The following is a 21,703-nucleotide window of genomic DNA, read 5'->3' as shown; positions in this document are numbered from 1 at the left end:
TTTCCTTTGCTGTACAAAAACTTTTTATCTTGATGAAGCCCCAATAGCTCATTTTTGCTTTTGTTTCCCTTGCCTTTGGAGACCTGTCTAGCAAGAAGTTGCTGCGGCCAAGGTCATAGAGGTTGCTGTCTATGTTTTCTTCTAGGATTTTTGATGGATTCCTGTCTCATNAACTTTTTATCTTGATGAAGCCCCAATAGCTCATTTTTGCTTTTGTTTCCCTTGCCTTTGGAGACCTGTCTAGCAAGAAGTTGCTGCGGCCAAGGTCATAGAGGTTGCTGTCTATGTTTTCTTCTAGGATTTTTGATGGATTCCTGTCTCATTATTTCTGTCTTTCATCCATTTTGAGTTTATCTTTGTGTATGGTGTAAGAAAATGGTCTAGTTTCATTCTTCTGCCTGTGGCTGTCCAATTTTCCCAGCACCATTTATCAAGAGACTGTCTTTTTTTCCATTGGATGTTCTTTCTTGCTTTGTCAAAGATTGGTTGACCATAGAGTTGAAGATCCATTTCTGGGTTTTCTATTCTGTTCCATTGATCTATGTGTTTGTTTTTGTGTCAGTACCGTACTGTTTTGATGATATAGCTTTGTTATATAGCTTAAAGTCCAGCATTGTGATGTCACTGGTTTGGTTTTCTTTTTCAACATTCCTCTGGCTATTTGGGGTCTTTTCTGGTTCCATACAAATTTTAGGATTGTTTGTTCCAGCTTGATGAAAAATGTCAATGGTATTTTGATGGGGATTTCATTGAAGGTATAGATTGCTTTGGGTAGCATAGACATTTTAACAGTATTTGTTCTTGCAATCCATGAGCATGGAATATTTTCCCATTTCTTTTTGTCTTCCTAATTTTCCTGAGTGTTCTATAGTTTTCAGAGGACAGATCCTTTATCTCTCTGGTTAGGTTAATTCCTAGGTATCTTATGGTTTTTGGTGGAATTGTAAATGATATAGACTTCTTAATTTCTCTTTCTTCTGCTTCATTGTTTGTGTATAGAAATACAACTGACTTCTGTGCATTGATTTTATATCCTGCCACTTTTCTGAATTCCTGTATCAGTTCTAGCAGTTTTGGAATGGGGTCTTTTGGGTTTTCCAAATAGAGAATCATGTCATCTGGGAAGAGTCAGAGCTTGACTTCTTTATTGATTTGGATGCCTTGTATTTTTCTTGTTGCCTGATTGCTGAGGCTAGGACTTCTAGTATTATGTTGAATAACAGTGGTGATAGTGGACATTCCTGTCATGTCCCTGACCTTAGGGGAAAAGCTCTCAGTTTTTCCCCATTGAGGATGATATTCTCTGTGGGTCTTTTGTATGTGGCTTTTATGATATTGAGGTATGTTCCTTCTATCCCTACACTCTGGAGAGTTTTAATCAAGGAAGGATGCTGTAAATGTTCACAAAGCCAAACTGTGGAAAGAGTGGAGATGTTCACTGACAGATGAATGGATAAAGAACATGTGGTATATATATATACAATGGAAAGTTATTCAGCCATCAGGAAGGATGAACACTTACCATTTACATTGATGTGGATGGAACTGGAGGATATTATGCTGAGCAAAATAAGTCAATCAGAGAAAGACAATTATCATATGGTTTCACTCATATGTGGAATATAAAAAACAGCACAGAAGATCACAGGGGAAGGGAGGGAAAATTGAATGGGAAGTCATCAGAGAGGGAGAAAAACCATGAGAGACTCTTAACTATAGGAAAGAAAGTGAGGGTTGCTATAGGGGAGGGGGGTGGGGGATGGTGTAATTGGGTGAGGGTGATGGGTATTAAGGAGGGCAATGTGATGGGATGAATGAACATCGGGAGTTATTCACAAATGATGAATCACATCTACATCTGAAACTAATGATGTACTATATGTTGGCTAATTGAATTTAAATTAAAAAAAAAAAGAATTGAAGACAGGGAAGTCATTCCCCCCACAAAAAAAGAAAAGATGCTGTATTTTGCCAAATGCTTATTCTGCATATATTGAGAGGATCATATGGTTCTTGTCCATTCTTTTATTAATGTGATCTATCATATTGATTTAGAGATGTTGAGCCACCCTTGCAGCCCAGGAATAAATCCCATTTGGTCCTGGCAAATAATCCCTTTAATGCACTGTTGGATCCTATTGCCCAGTACCTTGGTGAGATTTTTACATTCAGGTCATCAAGGATATTGGTCTATAATTCTCCTTTTTGGTGGGGTCTTTGTCTGGTTTTAAGATCAGGGTAAACTAGGCGTCATTGAATGAGTTTGGAAGTTTTCCTTCCATTTCTATTTTTTGAACAGCTTCAGAAGAATAAGGATTAATTCTTTAAATGTTTGGTAGAATTCCGCTGGGAGGACATCTGGTCCTGGACTCTTGTTTGTTGGGAGATTTTTGATTACTCCTTTAATTTGTTTGCTAGTTATGGGTCTGCTCAGGTTGTCTATTTCTTCCTATTGCAGTTTTGGTAGTTTATATGTTTCTGGGAATACATCCATTTCTTCCAGATTGCCTAATTTGTTGGCATTATAGTTGCTCATGATATGTTCTTATAAGTGTTTGTATTTCTGCAGTGTTGGTTGTGATCCCTCATCTTTCATTGATTATTTTATTTATCTTTCTCCTTTCTTTTTTGATAAGTCTGGCTAGGGGTTTATCAATTGTATTAATTCTTTCAAAGTACCAGTTCCTAGTTTTGTTGATATGATCTGTTCTTTTGGTTTCTATTTCATTGATTTCTGCTCTAATCTTTATTATTTCTCTTCTTATGCTTGGTTTAGGCTTTATTTGCTGTTCTTTCTCCAGCTCCTTTAGGCGTACCGTTAGCTTGTGTATTTGAGACCTTTCTCCTTTCTTGAGAAAGGCTTGTATTGCTATGTACTTCCCTTTTGGGACCACCTTTGATGTATCCCAAAGTTTTGAACAGTTGTGTTTTCATTTCCAGTTGTTTCCATGAATTTTTAAAAAAATTCTTCTTTAATTTCCTAGTTGACCCATTCATTCTTTAGTGGGATGCTCTTTAACTTCCATGCATTTGTGCCAAATTTCTTCTTCTTTTTTTTTTTTAAAGATTTATTTATTTATTCGACAGAGATAGAGACAGCCAGCGAGAGAGGGAACACAAGCAGGGGGAGTGGGAGAGGAAGAAGCAGGCTCATAGTCCAAGAGCCTGATGTGGGGCTCGATCTCATAACGCCGAGATCACGCCCTGAGCTGAAGGCAGACGCTTAACCGCTGTGCCACCCAGGCGCCCCTGTGCCAAATTTCTTCTTGTAATTGAGTTTGAGTTTTAAAGCATTATGGTCTGAAAATATGCAGAGAATGATCCCAATCTTTTTTTTTTTTTAAAAGATTTTATTTATTTGACAGGGAGAGATAGCCAGTGAGAGAAGGAAGACAAGCAGGGGCAGTGGGAAAGGAAGAAGAAGGCTCCCAGCAGAGCAGGGAGCCCAATGTGGGGCTTGATCCGAGGACCCTGGGATCATGACCTGAGCCGAAGGCAGACACTTAACAACTAAGCCACCCAAGCGCCCCTGATCCCAATCTTTTTGTACCAGTTGAGACCTGATTTGTAACCCAGTATGTGATCTATTCTGGAGAATGTTCCATCTGCACTTGAGAAGAATGTTATTCTGCGGTTGTAGGATGAAATGCTCTGTATATAGCTGTGAAGTCCATCTGGTTCAGTGTGTCATTCAAAGTCCTTGTTTCCTTTTGATCTGCTTAGATGATCTGTCCATTGCTGTGAGAGGGGTGTTAAAGTCCCCTACTATGATTGTATTATTATCAATGTGTTTCTTTAATTTTGTTACTAACTGGTGTACATAATTGGCCTCTCCTAATTTAGGGGAATAAATATGTGCAATTGTTAGATCTTTTTGGATAGATTCTTTAATTAAGATATAGTGTACCTCTTCATCTTAGACTCTTCATTATTAGAGTCTTAAAATATAGTTTGTCTGATATAAGGATTGCTGCTCAGCTTTCTTTTGATGTCCATTAGCATGATAAGTGTTTCTCCACCCCCTACTTTCAATCTGAATGTATATTTGGGTCTAAAATAAGTCTCTTGTAAGGAGCATATCAATGGGTCTTTCTTAAAAAATCCAATCTGATACCCGGTGTCTTTTGGTTGGAGCATTTAGACCATTTACTTTCAGAGTAATTATTGAAAGATATAAATTTTGTGCCATTGTATTACCTATAGAGTCAGTTTCTGTGGATTGTTGCTGTTCCTTTCTGTTCTTTGTTACTTTTGGGATCTCTCTCCACTCAAAGGATCCCCTTCAATATTACTTGCAGTGCTGGTTTAGGGATCCCAAATTCTTTTAGTTTCTGTTTGTCTTGGAAGCTCTTTATTTCTCCTTCTATTCTGAATGACAATCTTGCTGGATAAAGTATTCTTGGCTGCATATTTTCTCCATTTAGCATGTTGAATGTATCATAGCAGTCCTGCCAGGTCTCTGTGAACAGGTCTGCTGCCAGCCTTATGTTTCTACCCTTATAGGTTAAGGACCTCTTGTCCTGAGCTGCTTTCAGGATTTTCTCTTTATCTTTGATGTTTGCAAGGTTCACTATTATATGTCAAAGTGTTGACCTATTTTTATTAATTTTGAGGGGTTCTCTGTGCCTCCTGGAGTTGAATGCCTGCTTCCTTTCCCAAATTAGGGAAGTTCTCAGCTACAGTTTATTCAGATAAACCTTCTGCCCCCCTTCCTCTTCCTCTGGGACCCCAATTATTCTAATGTTGCTTCACTTTCTGGTATCACTGATCTCTCAAATCCTCCCCTTGTGATCCAGTAGTTGTTTACCTCTTTCTCAGCTTCTTTATTCTCCATCATTTTGTTTTCTATGTCACTAACTTTCTCTTCTACCTCGTTTATCCTAGCAGTTAGAGCCTCCATTTTTTATTCCATTTCACTAATAGTCTTTTTGTACCTGATTAGATTTTAGTTCTTTTATTTTTCCAGGAAGGGATTCTCTAGTGTCTTCCATGCTTTTTTTCAAGCCCAGCTAGTATCTTTATAATCACTGTTTTGAATTTTAGTTCTTGAGTTCTTCTTTTAGTTCTTTAGTTCCTGATAAATCTCTGGTAGAGTACTGCCTCTTGTTCTCTTTTTTTGGGGTACGTTTTTCTGTCTTGTCATTATATCCAAAAAATAATAGATGAACAATCAAGAAAATACAAAATGGTAGCAAGGACACCAGAAAAATATGCACTAAACAAATTAGAAGAGAACAGAAACAAAAAGGGAGTAAAGGAGAGAGAGAGTATAGAGTCAAACAAGAAGTTGAACAGAATAGAACAACAAACTAGATCCTGGGTGTATTTTGGTCTGTCTGTTAGAAGAAACTGGATCCTAAGATTGTAAGAAAAGAAAAACTTATATATATACAAAAATGAAAATGAATACAATGAAAGGAAGCAAAAAATGAAAAAAAGATACAAAACATAAGTGTAAAAATGAAAATTAAAAAAGGCTTTAAAAATGATAAAATAAGAAAATAGCTGAAAAAGAAAAAAAAAACCCAGAAAGACTAAGAAATAATAAGAAAAAAATACAGAGGCTATGTACCGTTTTCCCCAGGATGTGGAGTTTCCAGTTCTGTATGATCTTTAAACTTGGTAGTAGCTGGATTTTCCTGCTGGTCTTCTGGGGGAGGAGCCTGTATTGATTCTCAAGTGTGTTTTCCCAGGTGGAATTGCACCCCCTTGCCAGGGGGCTGGGCTCAGTGTAAGAAGCTGTGAGTTGCACTACGTGGTGCTGTTTTGCTCCTTGAAGGCTTTCAGGACCAGTTGGAGGGGGGGATGAAAATGGCAGTGCCCCAATATGCAGCCCCAGAGCCGAAAGTTTGTGCCCCCCACTCTTCAGTGAGCCCTCATAGAAAAGCAGTCAATCACTCTCGTTTCCCTGGTTTCCAGGTGAACTCGGTGTTCACCCAGCCTGTGACTGAGTGTTTTTATCTCAGGCACGAGACCCATTTTCAAGGCTCCAAACTTTATAGACTCCTGCAGCACACACCTACACTGTTCCTCCTGGGGGGGGGAGGTCTCACTGCATTTCTGCCTCCTGCTGGACCCCTGCTCAGAGAGCAGTCACCCAACTGTGCAGTAGTTTGTGGTTTATGGCAACACAGAGCATGAAGCTGGCACCTGGACTCGCTGTTTTCCCCACTCCAATGCTTAAGAACTCTGCTGCACTCAGGTACCCCCTATTCTTAGGATCCCAGGATCCCCACACTGTCCCACTTGGGATTCTGCCCACTTCACCACCTGAGCACCTTTCAGGTAAAATTCTATAAGTTTTGATTTTGTGCTCCATTGCTTATAACACTTTCCAGTACCTGACTTATGGAGACTCCTCCCCCCCCTCCTTGGTTTATCTTCTGATATATTGCCTCCAATTCACATTTCTGCACCTTTTACCTTGCAAAAAGTGGTCACTTTTCTATTTGTAGTTTTGCAGCAATTCTTTTCTCAAATGTGCGGTTTATTTCGCAGGTGTTCAGAATGATTTGATAACTATCTAGCTGAATTCCAGGGACCCTTACTCCTCTGCCATCTTAACTCCTCCCCACTCTGTTCTTTCTTTTCTTGCTCTCTTTATTAGTGATTGATGACCTTCTGCCGTGTTGTGTTTGCCTTTCTTTCTCTTTATTTTTTTGTGTTTCTATTATAGGCTTTGATTTGTGGTTACTGTGAGGTTCATATATAACACCCTAAGTATATAGCAGTCCATATTATGTTGATGGTCATTAAAGTTTGAACACGTTCAAAAAAATTTTTTTTACTCTCCCCTCCTCATTTTTTGTATATGTTTGGTATTTTACATCTTTTTGTTCATTATTTTCTTATGTTTAATTATGGCCTTTTTTCACTTAAAGAAGTCCCTTTAATATTTCTTCTAAAGCTGGTTTAGTGGTAATAACTCCTTTAGCTTTTGGTTGTCTGGAAAACTCTATCTCTCCTTCAATTCTGAATGATAATCTTATTGAATACAGTATTCTTAGTCATAGGGGTTTTTTGTTGTTGTTTTTAATTTTTCTTCCCTTTGAATAAGTTTGTGCTGAAAAATCAGCTGCTGGCTTTATGAGGTTTCCCTTGTACATAACTTTTTGCTTCTCTACTGCTACTTTTAAAATTCTTTCTTTATCTCTAAATGTTGACATTTTAATTATTATGTGTCATAGTATGGACCTCCTTGGGTTCATCTGGTTTGGAACTGTCTGTGCTTCCTGAACCTGGATGTCTATTTCCTTCCCTAGGTTAGAGAAGTTTTCAGGTATTATTTCTTCAAATAAGTTTTCTTGGGGCACCTGGGTGGCTAAGTCAGTTAAGCATCTGACTCTTGATTTTGGCTCAGGTCATGATCTCATGATTGTGGGATCAAGCTCTGCATTGGAGACCATGCTCAGTGGGGATTCAGCTTGAGATTCTCTCCCTCTCCCTCTGCCCTTCCCTCCACTCATGCTCTCTCTATAAAATAAATATATAAATCTTAAAAAAAATTTTCTGCCACTTTTTCTGTCTTTTCCTTCTACAACCCCTGTAATATGAATGGTTTGTTTGCTTAATGTTGCCCAAGAGATTTTTTAACCTACTTTCATTTTTTAAAAATTCTTTTTTCTTTTTGTTGTACAGCTTGAGTGCTTTATACTACCTTGTCTTCCAGATCACTGATCTGTTCTTTTGCATCTGCTAATCTGTTGATTCCCTCTAGTGTATTTTTTTATTCCAGTTATTGTATTCTTCAACTCTAATTGGTTTTTCTTTATATTTTTTATCTCTTTATTGAAGTTCTCACTGAGTTCTACTACTCTTCTCTCTAGTCTGGTGAGTGTCTTTATGATCGGTGCTTTAAACTCTATCAGGCATATTGCTTATTTCCATTTCATTTAGTTCTTTTTCTGAAGTTTTGTCTTGTTCTTTCATTTGGTACATATTTCTCTGTCTCCCCAGTTAGCTTGATTTTCTGTGTTGTGTCTATGAATTAGGTGGAACAGCTACTTCTCCTAAACTTGAAGGAATGGTCTTGTGTATGGTCATCCCCTGTGTAGACTGTTTACCTGGTGACATTTATGGCTGGAACTGTGGCTGGCATGTGATGCATGTTGCAGGGCACTTTGTGCTGGGGCTGCCCTGGTGGGATGGCCAGGGCTGAAGTGGGTATGGGCTGGGGGCAGTTCAGAGGCTCTCTGTGCAGAGGGTGCCCTGGCAAGACAGCTGAAGCTGAAGTGGGTGCAACCTGAGAGATCCTAAGGCACTATGTACAGAGGGCACCTTGGGAGGATAGCTGAAGCTGAAGTGTGTTTAAGCTGAGTGTTCTGGAACTCTGTGTGCAAGAGGGTGCCCTGGCGGGGCAACTGGAGCTAAAATGGGGCATAGGCCAGGGGTCCCAGGGTGCTCTGCACAAGGAGTGTCTTGGCAGGATAGCTGTAGCTAAAGTGGGTACAAGCTGAGGTTGTCCTAGGACTCTTTGTGTAGAGGGTGCCCTAGAAAGACAGCAGAAGCTGAAGTGGGTGCAAACTGGGGTGCCCTGATGTGGAGCAGCTAGAACTGAAGCAAGTGTCAGCTGGAAGGACCCAGAGTGCTCTGCCCCAGGGGTGCCCTACCAAGGTATCTGAAGCTGAAGGTGGGCCCTGGAGTGTCCAGGGTGCTTTATGCCTGTATTACCTTGAGGGGATGGCTGGAGCTGTAGTGAGTGGCTGACCAGTGGTGTTACAGTGTGCACCGCCCTGCAACTGCCTTAGTGGGATGACTGGGGCTGGTGTGGGCTAGGGGCTCAGGGTTCACTGAGGCAGTAGGTCAGTGAGGGTGCCCAGATCTTGCTCTCATTCATGATATCAAGGTGGAAGGGGAGCATAAACTGTGTCACTTGCCAGCCTTTCTGACCTGGAGAGAGTTTCAGTAGTTCCTTCACAGTTTGGCAGGGCTCTAGGGCTAGTTCCTTTATATTCTAGTTGTTTTTTCCCCCCTGTGCCTCAGGGCATAGGAATCTACCACCCTAGTATCTCAGTACTATTCCCACCCACTGCAGTTTGTAGCATCAGGGGTGGAGGTTCCCTTTGTTACCATGTCTCCCTCTTTCTTGCTGTTCTCTTTTGTTATGCAGAAGCTGTTCAGACAGCCCTCAGTTCTTCTTCAGGAGGAATTGCTCTCATAACCAGGGGTAGATTTAATGTTTCCTTGGAGGACATGAGTTCAGAATCTTCCTATGTTGACGTCGTGGACTGGAACCCCTTCAGAAAAAATCGAACAATTTACCCTCCACTAGGAGAATATGAGAAAGGTTGTTTCCCTACATTCTCATTAACACATGGTATTATCATTAGTTTTTGCCAATTTAATAGAAAAAAATTACATCTTACTATTTTGATTTATATTTCTTGATTACTAGTTGAACTTAAAAATAAAAAAGATTGAAGAGAGAGAGGAAAAAAGATGGCAGAAGAGTAAGGGACCCTTTTTCAGCTGGTTCCCTGAATCGAGCTGGATATCTACTAGACCATCCTGAACACCCATGAAATCAGCCTGAGATGTAAGGAGATACATCTGGATCTCTACAAATGAACATCTCCAGTGCTGGGTATTGAGGTACAAAGTGGGGAGCCATGAGTCTGTGCACAGATATCGAAAATAATTGGAAGGTGTAGGGAGCCTCCACACTAGGGCACCAGGAAGCAATAGCCCCCTGTGCTAGGGAGGGGGCCAGACTCATGGACTGGTAGCCGAGGGGAAACCAGACTGAAACTGGGAGTTCAGGAGCACACACACAAACCAGACCAAAACTGGGAGCTCTGGAGCACACACTTGAACTAGACTGAAACCAGGAGCTCTGGAGCACACGCGGGAACCAGGAGCAGCTGGTGGTGTTAGAAACACAAAGGGCAGAGATGTGCTGGCTTTGGGAGTGAGGACTGGGGGAATGGCTGTGGGGCAAACAACCCGGGACACCATGGGGTTTTTAGCAGGACCAACAGAAACAGAGTTAAAGTGGTCAGGAGAGCTCAGTGAAGAGCAGACTGCAACTTCTCTGTTCTGAGACAGAGGCTTGGATACAGTCACTGCTGCTTTGACCCTTGGAAGAGTCACAGAAAGTCTCCAGGGAAAGCTGCCAGAGAACAAAAGCCTGGAAAAACTGGTTCTCACTGTGCCCATCCCCCCCTCCAAAGGGGATAGGGCAACCCTACCCAAACGGTTGCCTGAGAATGAGCATGGCAGGCCCCTCCCCCATAAGGCAGGCTGAAAAAACAAAAAGCCCACAACTCTAGGGTCCCTATAAAACAAGTGCATCTTGCTTGGGTCCTGGTCAATAATTTGGGCTCTGTACATGCCCACAACCACACCTCATCAGAATGACAAGGAGGAGGAACCCCCAACAAAGGAAAGAAACAGAGACTGTGGCCTCTGCCACAGAACTAATGGATATGGATACAAACAAATTGTCAGAAATGGAGTTCAGAGTAACAATGGTCAAGATGATGTATAGGCTTGAAAAAAATAGTAATGAAAAAATTAACAAGAATATAGAATCTCTAAGGGCAGAAATTAAGAATGCTATGAATCAAATGCATTGTAAACTGGATGCTTTGATGGCCAGGGTAAATGAGGCTGAAGAATGAATTAGTGAGCTAGAGGATGATATGTTAGAAAAGAAAACAAGAGAAGAAACATGGCTTAAGAAACTCCACTTGCAAGAAATAAAACTATGGGAGATTACTGACTCAATGAAACGTTCCAATATCAGAATCATTGGCATCCCTGAGGGGGTGGAGAAAGAGAGAGGTCTAGAAGAGATATTTGAACAAATTGTAGCTGAGAACTTCTCTAATCTGGCAAAGGAAACAAGCATTCATGTCCAAGAGGCAGAGAGGACTTCTCCCAAGATCAATGAGAACGGACCAACACCACATCACATAATAGTACAATTTGCAAATATTAGATCCAAGGAAACAATCTTGAAAGCGGCAGGGGAAGAGAGTCCTCACACACAGAGGGAGGAACATCAGAATAACGTCAGACCTGTCTACAGAGACTTAGCAAGCCAGAAAAAGCTGGCAAGACATATACAGAGCACTAAGTGAGAAAAACATGCAGCCAAGGATTCTTTACCCAGCAAGGCTGTCATTCAGAATGGATGGAGAGACAAGACCTTCCAAGACCAGCAGAAACTGAAAGAATATGTGACCACCAAGCCAGCCCCACAGAAATATTAAGGGGGGTTCTATAAAAGTAAAAAAGACCCCAAGAGTGATACAGAACAGAAATTTACAATGTATAGAAACAAAGAAATTTACAATGTATAGAAACAAAAAATTTAGAAATTTACAATGTATAGAAACAAAGACTTCACAGGCAACATGACATCATTAAAATCATATCTCTCAATAATCACTCTCAGTGTGAATGGCCTAAATGCCATAAAATGCCACAGGGTTGCAGATGGGATAAAAAGACTTGACCCATCCATATGCTGTCTCCAAAAGACTCATTTTGAACCTAAAGATACATCCAGACTGAAAGTGAAGGGTTGGAGAGCCATTTTTCATGCCAATGGACCTCAAAAGAAAGCTAGGGTAGCTATTCTCATAACAGACAGACTGGATTTTAAGCTAAAGACTGTAGTTCGAGATACAGAAGGACACTATATTATTCCTAAAGGGTGTATCCAACAAGAGGATCTAACAATTATAAATATCTATGCCCCCAACAGGGGAGCAGCTAGGTACACAAGCCAACTCTTAACCAGAATAAAGAGACATATAGATAAAAATACGTTAATAGTAGGGGACCTCAACACTCCTCTCTCAGCAATAGACAGATCACCTAAGCAGAAAATCAACAAAGAAACAAAAGCTTTGAATGACATACTGGACCAGACGGACTTCATAGGTATATACAGAACACTATACCCCAGAACAACAGAATACTCATTCTTTTCTAATGCGCATGGAACTTTCTCCAGAATAGCCCATATACTGGGTCACAAAACAGGTCCCAACTGATACCAAAAGACTGAGATTATTCCCTGCATATTCTCAGACCACAATGCTTTGGAAACTGGAACTCAGTCAAGGAAAAATTTGTAAGAAACTCAAACACTTGGAAACTAAGAACCATCCTGCTCAAGAATGATTGGGTAAACCAGGGAATTAAACTTAAGCAATTTATGGAAAACAATGAGAATGAAAACACATATGTCCAAAACCTATGGGACACTGCAAAGGCGGTCCTAAGGGGAAAATATATAACCATCCAAGCCTCACTCAAAAGAATAGAACAACCTTAAATGTAGTCCTTATTTTCTCACCTTAAGAAGATGGAGTTGGAACAGAAGAACAGGCCTAACCCATGCACGAGAAGACAAAGATCAAGATTAAAGCAGAGATCAATGAATTAGAAACCAGGAGCACAGTAGAACAGATCAACAAAACCAGAGGTTGGTTCTTTGAAAGAATTAATAAGATCGATAAACCACTGGACAGACTTATTTGAAAGCAAAGAGAAAGGACCCAAATTAATAAAATTATGAACAAAGGGGAGAGATCACAACCAATACCAAGGAAATAGATACAATCATTAGAAACTATTATCAACAACTATATGCCAGTAAATTAAAGAACCTGGAAGAAATGGATGCCTTCCTGGAAACCTATAAACTACCAAGACTGAGACAGGAAGAAATTGATTATTAAACAGACCAATTAATCATGAAGAAATTGAATTAGTGATCAAAAACCTCCCAAAAAACAAGAGTCCAGGGCCTGACGGATTCCCGGGGAAATTCTACCAAACATTCAAAGAAGAAATAATACCTATTCTGAAGCTGTTTCAAAAAGTAGAAGCAGAAGGAAAACTATCAAACTCATTCTATGAGGACAGTATTACCTTGATCCCCAAACCAGGCAAAGACCCCATCAAAAAGGAGAATTACAGACAGATATCCGTGATGAATATGGATGCCAAAATTCTCAACAAGATCCTAGCTAATAGGATCCATTAAACAAATTAGGATCCATTAACCCTTTTAACATTAAAAGGGTTAGCCATCACGAGCAAGTGGGATTCATCCCTGGGATGCAAGGGTGGTTCAACATTCGCAAATCAATCAGTGTGATAGATCACATTAATAAGAGAAGAGACAAGAATGATATGATCCTCTCAATTGATGCAGAAAAAGCATTTGACAAAATACAGCATCCTTTCCTCATCAAAACCCTTCAGAGTGTAGGGATGGGTGGTACAGTCCTGAATTTCCCAAAAATCATCTATGAAAAGCCTACAGCAAATATCATTCTCAATGAGGAAAAGCTGAGAGCCTTTCCCTTAAGATCAGGAACACGACAAGGATGCCCACTCTCATCACTATTGTTCAACATAGTAATCAGAAGGGGGAATGAAGCATGAGAAACTATGGACTCTGAGAAACAAACTGAGGGCTTCAGAGGGAAGTGGGTGGGGGAATGGGATAGGCTGGTGATGGGTAGTAAGGAGGGCACGTATTGCATGGTGCACTGGGTGTTATATGCAACTAATGAATCATCGAACTTTACATAAAAAACCGGGGATGTACTGTATGGTGACTAACATAATATAATAAAAAAATATTATTATAAAAAAACACACACATAGTACCAGAAGTCCTAGCAACAGCAATCAGACAACAAAAAAGAATAAAAGGTATTCTAATTGGCAAAGAAGAAGTCAAAGTTTCTCTCTTCGCAGATGACATGATACTTTATATGGAAAACCCAAAAGAGTCCACCTCCAAATTACTAGAACTTATAGAGCAGTTCAGTAATGTGGCAGGATACAAAATGAATGCTCAGAAATCAGTTGCATTTCTATACATGAACAATGAGACTGAAGAAAGAGAAACTAGGGAACCAATTCCATTTACTATAGCACCAAAAACCATAAGATGTCTCAGAATAAACTTAACCAGAGAGGTAAAGGATCTATACTCTAGAAACTACAGAACACTGATGAAAGGCATTGAAGAACACACAAAAAGATGGAAAAAGATGATGCTCATGGATAGGAAGAATAAACATAGTTAAAATGCCTATGCTACCCAGACCAATCTACACTTTCAATGCCATCCCGATCAAAATACCAATGACATTTTTCAAAGAGCTGGAACAAACAGCCCTTAAATTTGTGTGAAACCAGAAAAGGCCCCCAATCGCCAAGGAAATGTTGAAAAAGAAAAACAAAGCTGGGGGCATCACGTTACCTGGTTCAAGCTATACTACAAAGCTGTGATCACCAAGGCAGCATGGTACTGGCATAAAAACAGACACATAGACCAATGGAACAGAATAGCAACTCCAGAAATGGACCCTCGACTTTATGGTCAACTAATGCTTGACAAAGCAGGAAAAAAAATCTAGTGGAAAAAAGACAGTCTCTTCAATACATGGTGCTGGGAAAATTGGACGGCTATCTACAAAAGAACGAAACTTGACCACTCTCTCACACCATACACAAAGGTAAACTCCAAATGGATGAAAGACCTCTATGTGAGACAGGAATCCATCAAAATCCTAGAGAAGAACATAGGCTGTAACCTCTTCAACATCAGCCACAGCAACTTCTTTCATGACACGTCTCCAAAGGCAAGGGAAACAAAAGAAAAAATGAACTTTTGGGACTTCATCAAGATAAAAGGTTTCTGCACAGCAAGGAAACAGTCATCAAAACAAAGAGACAACTCACAGAATGGGAGAAGATATTTGCAAATGACACTACAGATAAAAGGCTGGTATCCAAGATCTACAAAGAACTTCTCAAACTCAATACACGAGAAACAAATAATCAAATCAAAAAATGGGCAGAAGATACGAACAGACACTTTTCCAACAAATGGCTACAGACACATAAAAAAATGTTCAAAATCATTAGCCATCAGGGAAATTCAAACAAAACCACCTTGAGATACTACCTTATGCCAGTTAGAATGGCAAAAATGGACAAGGCAAGAAACAACAAATGTTGGAGAGGATGTGGAGAAAGGGGAACCCTCTTACACTTTTGGTGGGAACGCAAGTGGGTACAGCCACTTTGGAAAACAGTGTGGAGGTGCCTCAAAAAGTTAAAAATAGAGCTACGCTATGCTTCAGCAATTGCACTACTGGGTATTTACCCCAAAGATACAGAATTAATGAAGAGAAGGGCCATATACACCCCAATGTTCATAGCAGCATTGTGCACAATAGCTAAATTGTTGAAGGAGCCAAGATGCCCTTCAACAGACAAATGAATAAAGATGTGGTCCATATATACAATGGAAGGTTTTCAGCCATCAGAAAGAATGATTACCCAACATTTACAGCAACATGGACGGGACTGGAGGAGAATATGCTAAGTGAAATAAGTCAAGCAGAGAGAGGCAATTATCATATGGTTTCACTCATTTATGGAACATAAGAAATAGCAGGGAGATTGGTAGGAGAAGGTAGGGAAGAACAAAGGAAGGGTAAACAGAAGGGGGAAGGAACCACGAGAGACTATGAACTCTGGGAAACAAACTGAGGGTTTTGGGTGGGGGTGGGGTATTTGGGCTAGGCTGGTGATGGGTATGAAGGAGGGCACGTATTGCATGGAGCACTGGGTTTACATGCAAACAATGAATCATGGAACACTCCATCAAATACTAATGATGTACTGTATGGTGACTAGCATAACATAATTTAAAAGAAAGAAAAAAAAAGAAAGGGAGCCCCCCAAAACCTAATTATTTGCCAAAGACCCCCACCTCCAAATACCATCACACTGGAGGTTAGGACTTTAATATATGAATTTGGAGCACACACAAACATTCAGTCCATAAGAATGCATAGAAACCATTATTAGTTTTTTCTTCCTATAAGTGTCATCAAAAATTCTGGCTGCAATCACTTATGCATGTACTGATTACTTCACGTCCATTATATGTGCTTGTTAAACTTCAGTATACATACAGTTCTCCTTGGGGAATTTTGTTAAAATGCAGATGATTCAGATTCTGGGGTAGAGTTTATCTATTTCTAACAATCTCTCAGGCAGCGCTTATGTTGCTGGAATAGGGACAACACTTTGAGTAGTAAGAATATATGTAACCACACATACTCAGAAGTATTTATTTGGAAAATTGGGAAAGAAAGGATTGGGGCTTTGTTTAAAAAGTATTAAGCATGAGTACGTGCAAACAAACAATTGCTGTTTAATATGTATTCAGTATAGCTTAATATATTAAAATCATATTTGGTCTCAGGTAGTATGTTAGATATTATAGATCTTATACTTGGAAATTACCAGTGCTTCCATTGTCCTAATTCTCTGTAGATATTAGAGATCTGTCCTCCTGAGATGGGAATGAGTAAGGATTATCTCCTTTTGGGAGGGATAAATGGAAGGAAGGCCAGAGATAGCGGAGAGGATGTTAGGATGGACAAGTATCAACAAAATTACTTGCTAAGAGCTCTCCTTGAAAATGTCATTGAAAATGATACTAATATTTCTCATACTTTAGGGCACATAAGAATCACCTAGGGTACTTCAAGGTAGTGCAGATTACTGAGTTCTATGTCCTGAGGTTCTGATGCAATAAGTGGCAGTGAGTGGGACAGGGGAGGCAAAAATGTGTATTTTAAATAAGCACCTGACATAAATCCAAGGCAGTTGGTCTCTGGACCATTATTTTGAAAAGCATTGTGTTAGAAAGATTAGTAGTAGTCTTTGGGAAAATAAAATAAAGCAAAACACTTAAACAAAACCAGGAAAATATTTCTATTTTAGTTGGGGTCTTTTTGAGTTACTGTAGGAGAAAAACAGATATCCCACTGTCAGCAGACAGGTCTATCAGACATCTAACTGTAAATTGTACACGCTCAAACCCTGTGTCAGTACTCTGATGCAAGACTCATGGCCACAATTCATAGGAACCTGGAATTCATAGCTGCTAGAAATCTTAGAGGCTTTCCACCTTTTTGGGTTGTGACCCATAGTAACAGAAACATTTTATATTGTGTTCCAGGAAACATACACATGCACAGACACACTGACACAACATATAATGTGTACATTTATTCACTTCATCAAACAATACTCACAATCTGTGGTATATTCTCATAGTCTTTTTTGGGGGGGTGGTTACATTTAAATAAAAAAAAATCCAGGTCATGATTCATTAAATTGATTGTATGACCACCATGTTATAACTTGCCATTTGAGAAACACCAATCTAGTGTGGTCACTTTATTTTACAAATAAAAAATAAGCTTAGAGAGGTAAAACTTGTCTAAAATCACACAGCTGTGAATAGTGGAGCTCAGAGCTAGAACTCAGATCTCAGAATTTTTTTTAAATTTAAATTCAATTAGCCAACATATAATACATCTTCTGCCCATTTCTTGACTGGCTTATTTGTTTTTTGGGTGTTGAGTTTGAGAAGTTCTTTAAGATCTTGGATACTAGCCCTTTATCTGATAAGACATCATTAGTTTCAGATGTAGTGTTCAATAATTTATCAGTTTCGCATAACTTATACCCAGTGCCCATCACATCACATCCCTTCCTTAATGCCCATCACCCAATTACCCCATCCCCCCACCCATCTCCCCTCCAGCAACGCTGTTTGTTTTCTAGAGTTAATTAAGGGTCTTTCGTGGTTTTTCTCTCTGATAACTTCCTATTCTGTTTTCCTTCCCCTCCCCTACGGTCCTCTGCCCTGCTTCTTATGTTCCATATATGAGTGAAACCAAATGATAATTGCCTTTCTCTGATTGAATTACTTCGCTCAGTGTAATAGGTCTCAGACTTTTAACCAAATAACTGTCTATCATGGCCTACTGTATATCTCAGTGTTTGTTTTATTGCTTTTAGCCTGTTTTCTCTCAGGAAAAAATAGTCTGTATCTATTAGATTGCCTAGCTAGTTGAAACATTTTGAAGGGTACAAATATATTTTTCCTAAGGAACCACTAGATGGTGGTATAAACTCTCCTGATGATGCATTGAGCCAAGGTGAATTCAGATTTGTATCTTTGCATCCTTATTTTAAAATGCTTTACATATTGGTATTTCTCCCTGGATAAGCTGAGCTTTATGCCCATCCTGAAGAAACTATTTTATGTGATTTTACAAGTGGAATACATTTTGTTACTTGGTATTTCTTTATTATTTATTTATTTTTCTTATCTGTTTGGAAGAGAGATTTAGAAAAACAAACACATGTACTTCCAGTATTGCCAAAGGGTCCTCTTGTTCGCATTTAATACACTTTGTCTTCTCCATACTCTTATTTTATAGGACTTTAAATAATCATTTTCTGTTATTTCTGATATTCCAGATTGAAACTTAATTTCTTTTAGTGTGGAAAATCAAACCCTTTTGGGTTTACCTTAAAGAATAAAAACCCCAAATGATATTATTATATTTGTTCTCTCTCTCTCTTTTTTTTTTAATTCTACAGAGACAGAGACAGCCAGCGAGAGAGGGAACACAAGCAGGGGGAGTGGGAGAGGAAGAAGCAGGCTCATAGTGGAGGAGCCTGATGTGGGGCTCGATCCCATAACGCCGGGATCACGCCCTGAGCCGAAGGCAGACGCTTAACCGCTGTGCCACCCAGGCGCCTGCCCCTATATTTGTTCTCTCTTAATAAAGAAAATTGATACTCTGCTTTATAAGATTTTTTCTTTATCTGCAGCAGGGTTGGCAGAGTGATCTATGCATGTACTAGAAGCTTCTGAGGAAGGTGATCATAAAGACATTGCTGTTTGTTGTGGTTTCAGGGTTAAACAGACTATACAGTTGAACACTTCCTTAACTACACCTTCCTCACAGGTTAAAACTAGAATAAAAGGAGACTGAGATGGCTATCCTTGACACATTTCTTCTTTCTTAAAAATTTTAATTTATTTTATTTAAATTCAATTTAGTTAATATATACTGCATTATTAGTTTCAGGGGTAGAATTTAGTGATTCATCAATTGCATATAACACCCCATGCTCATTCCATCAAGTGCCCCCCTTAATGCCCATCACCCAGTTACCACATCTGCCTACCCACCTCCCCTCCAGTAACCCTCAGTTTCTTTCCTATTGTTAAGAGTCACTTATGGTTTGTCTCCCTCTCTAATTTCATCTTATATTATTTTCCCCTCCCTTCCCCTATGTTCATCTGTTTTGTTTCTTAAATTCCATATATGACTGAATTCATATGGTATTTGTCTTTCTCTGACTCACTTATTTCACAAAGCATAATTCCCTGTAGTTTCATTTATGTCATTGCCAGTGATGAGATTTCATTCTTTTTGATGGCTGAGTAATACTCCATGGCATATTTATACCACGTCATCTTTCTCCATTCATCTGTCAATGGACATCTCGGCTCTTTCCACAGTTTGGTTATTGTGGACATTGCTGCTATAAACATTGGGGTGCAGGTGCCCTTTTGAAGCACTATATTTGTATCCTATGGATAAAATACCTAGTGGTGCAATTGCTGGGTTGTAGGGTAGCTCCATTTGTAAATTTTGGGGGAACTTCCATACTGTTTTCCAAAGTGGCTGTACTCGCTTGCATTCCCACCAGCAGTGTAAGAGGGTTCCCCTTTCTCTGCATCCTCGCCAACATCTGTCATTTCCTGTCCTGTCTTGTTAATTAAAATTAACAAAATTAATGGCTAAAGCCATTCTGACTGGAGTGAGTTGGTATCTCATTGTGGTTTTGATTTGTATTTCCCTGATGACAAGTGATGTGGAGTATTTCTTCATGTGTCTGTTGGCCATTTGTACGCCTTCTTTGGAGAAATGTCTGTTCATGTCTTCTGCCCATTTCTTGACTGGCTTATTTGTTTTTTGGGTGTTGTTTGAGAAGTTCTTTAAGATCTTGGATACTAGCCCTTTATCTGATAAGACATTTGCAAATATCTTCTCCCATTCTGTCAGTTGTCTTTTGGTTTTGTTGACTGTTTCCTTTGCTGTGCAAAAACTTTTTATCTTGATGAAGTCCCAATAGCTCATTTTTGCTTTTGTTTCCTTTGCCTTTGGAGACCTGTCTAGCAAGAAGTTGCTGTGGCCAAGGTCATAGAGGTTGCTGTCTATGTTTTCCTCTAGGATTTTTGACGGATTCCTGTCTCATATTTCTGTCTTTCATCCATTTTGAGTTTATCTTTGTGTATGGTGTAAGAAAATGGTCTAGTTTCATTCTTCTGCCTGTGGCTGTCCAATTTTCCCAGCACTATTTATCGAGAGACTGTCTTTTTTTCCATTGGATGTTCTTTCCTGCTTTGTCAAAGTTTGATTGACCATAGAGTTGAAGATCCATTTCTGGGTTTTCTATTCTGTTCCATTGATCTATGTGTTTGTTTTTGTGTCAGTACCGTACTGTTTTGATGATACAGCTTTGTTATATAGCTTAAAGTCCAGCATTGTGATGTCACTGGTTTGGTTTTCTTTTTCAACATTCCTCTGGCTATTTGGGGTCTTTTCTGGTTCCATACAAATTTTAGGATTGTTTGTTCCAGCTTGGTGAAAAATGTTAGTGGTATTTTGATAGGGATTTCATTGAAGGTATAGATTGCTCTGGGTAGCATAGACATTTTAGCAGTATTTGTTCTTGCAATCCGTGAGCATGGAATATTTTCCCATTTCTTTCTGTCTTCCTAATTTTTTACTGAGTGTTCTGTAGATTTTAGAGTGCAGATCCTTTACTTCTTTGGTTAGGTTTATTCCTAGGTATCTTATGGTTTTTGGTACAGTTGTAAATGGGATTGACTCCTTAATTTCTCTTTCTTCTGTCCCATTGTTAGTATATAGAAATGCCCCTGATTTCTCTGCATTGATTTTATATCCTGCACATTGGTGAATTATTGTGTGAGTTCTAGCAGTTTTTTTGGTGGAATCTTTTGGGTTTTCCACATAAAGTATCATGTCATCCATGAAGAGTGAGATACTTCTTTGCCAATTTGAATGCCTTTTATTTCTTTTTGTTGTCTGATTGCAGAGGCTAGGAGTTCTAGTAGTATGTTGAACAGCAGTGGTGAGAGTGGGCACCCCTGTCATGTTCCTGACCTTAGGGGAAAATTTCTCAGTTTTTTACCATTGAGAATGACATTTGCTGTGGACTTTTCATAGATGGATTTTATGATATTGAGGTATGTATCCTCTATCCCTACACTGTGGAGAGTTTTAATCAAGAAAGGATGCTATACTTTGTCAAATGCTTTTTCTGCATCAACTGAGAGGATCATATGGTTCTTGTCCTTTCTTTTATAAATGTGATGTATCAGGTTGATTGATTTGAGATTGTTGAACCACCCTTGCAGCTCAGGAATAAATCTCACTTGGTCGTGGTGAATGATCCTTTTAATGTATTTTTGGATCCTATTAGCTAGTATCTTGGGGAGAATTCTGGCATCCATGTTCATCAGGGATATTGGTCTGTAATTCTCATTTTTGGGGGGGGTCTTTGTCTGGTTTTGGGATCAAGATAATGCTGGACTACAGAACAAGTCTGGAGGTTTTCTTTCTCTTTCTATTTTTTGAAACACCTTCAAAAGAACAGGTATTTATTCTTCTTAAATGTTTGGTAGAATTCTACCTGGAAGCCATACTGCCTTGGACTCTTGTTTGTTGGGAGATTTTTTTTTTGATTTTTTAATTATATTATGTTAATCACCATACAGTACATCCCCAGATTCCGATGTAAAGTTTGATGCTTC

The sequence above is a fragment of the Ailuropoda melanoleuca genome, chromosome 7 (assembly GCF_002007445.2).
Source record: "Ailuropoda melanoleuca isolate Jingjing chromosome 7, ASM200744v2, whole genome shotgun sequence".
NCBI classification, from domain to species: Eukaryota; Metazoa; Chordata; class Mammalia; order Carnivora; family Ursidae; genus Ailuropoda; species Ailuropoda melanoleuca.
This window is presented reverse-complemented; position numbering follows the sequence as displayed.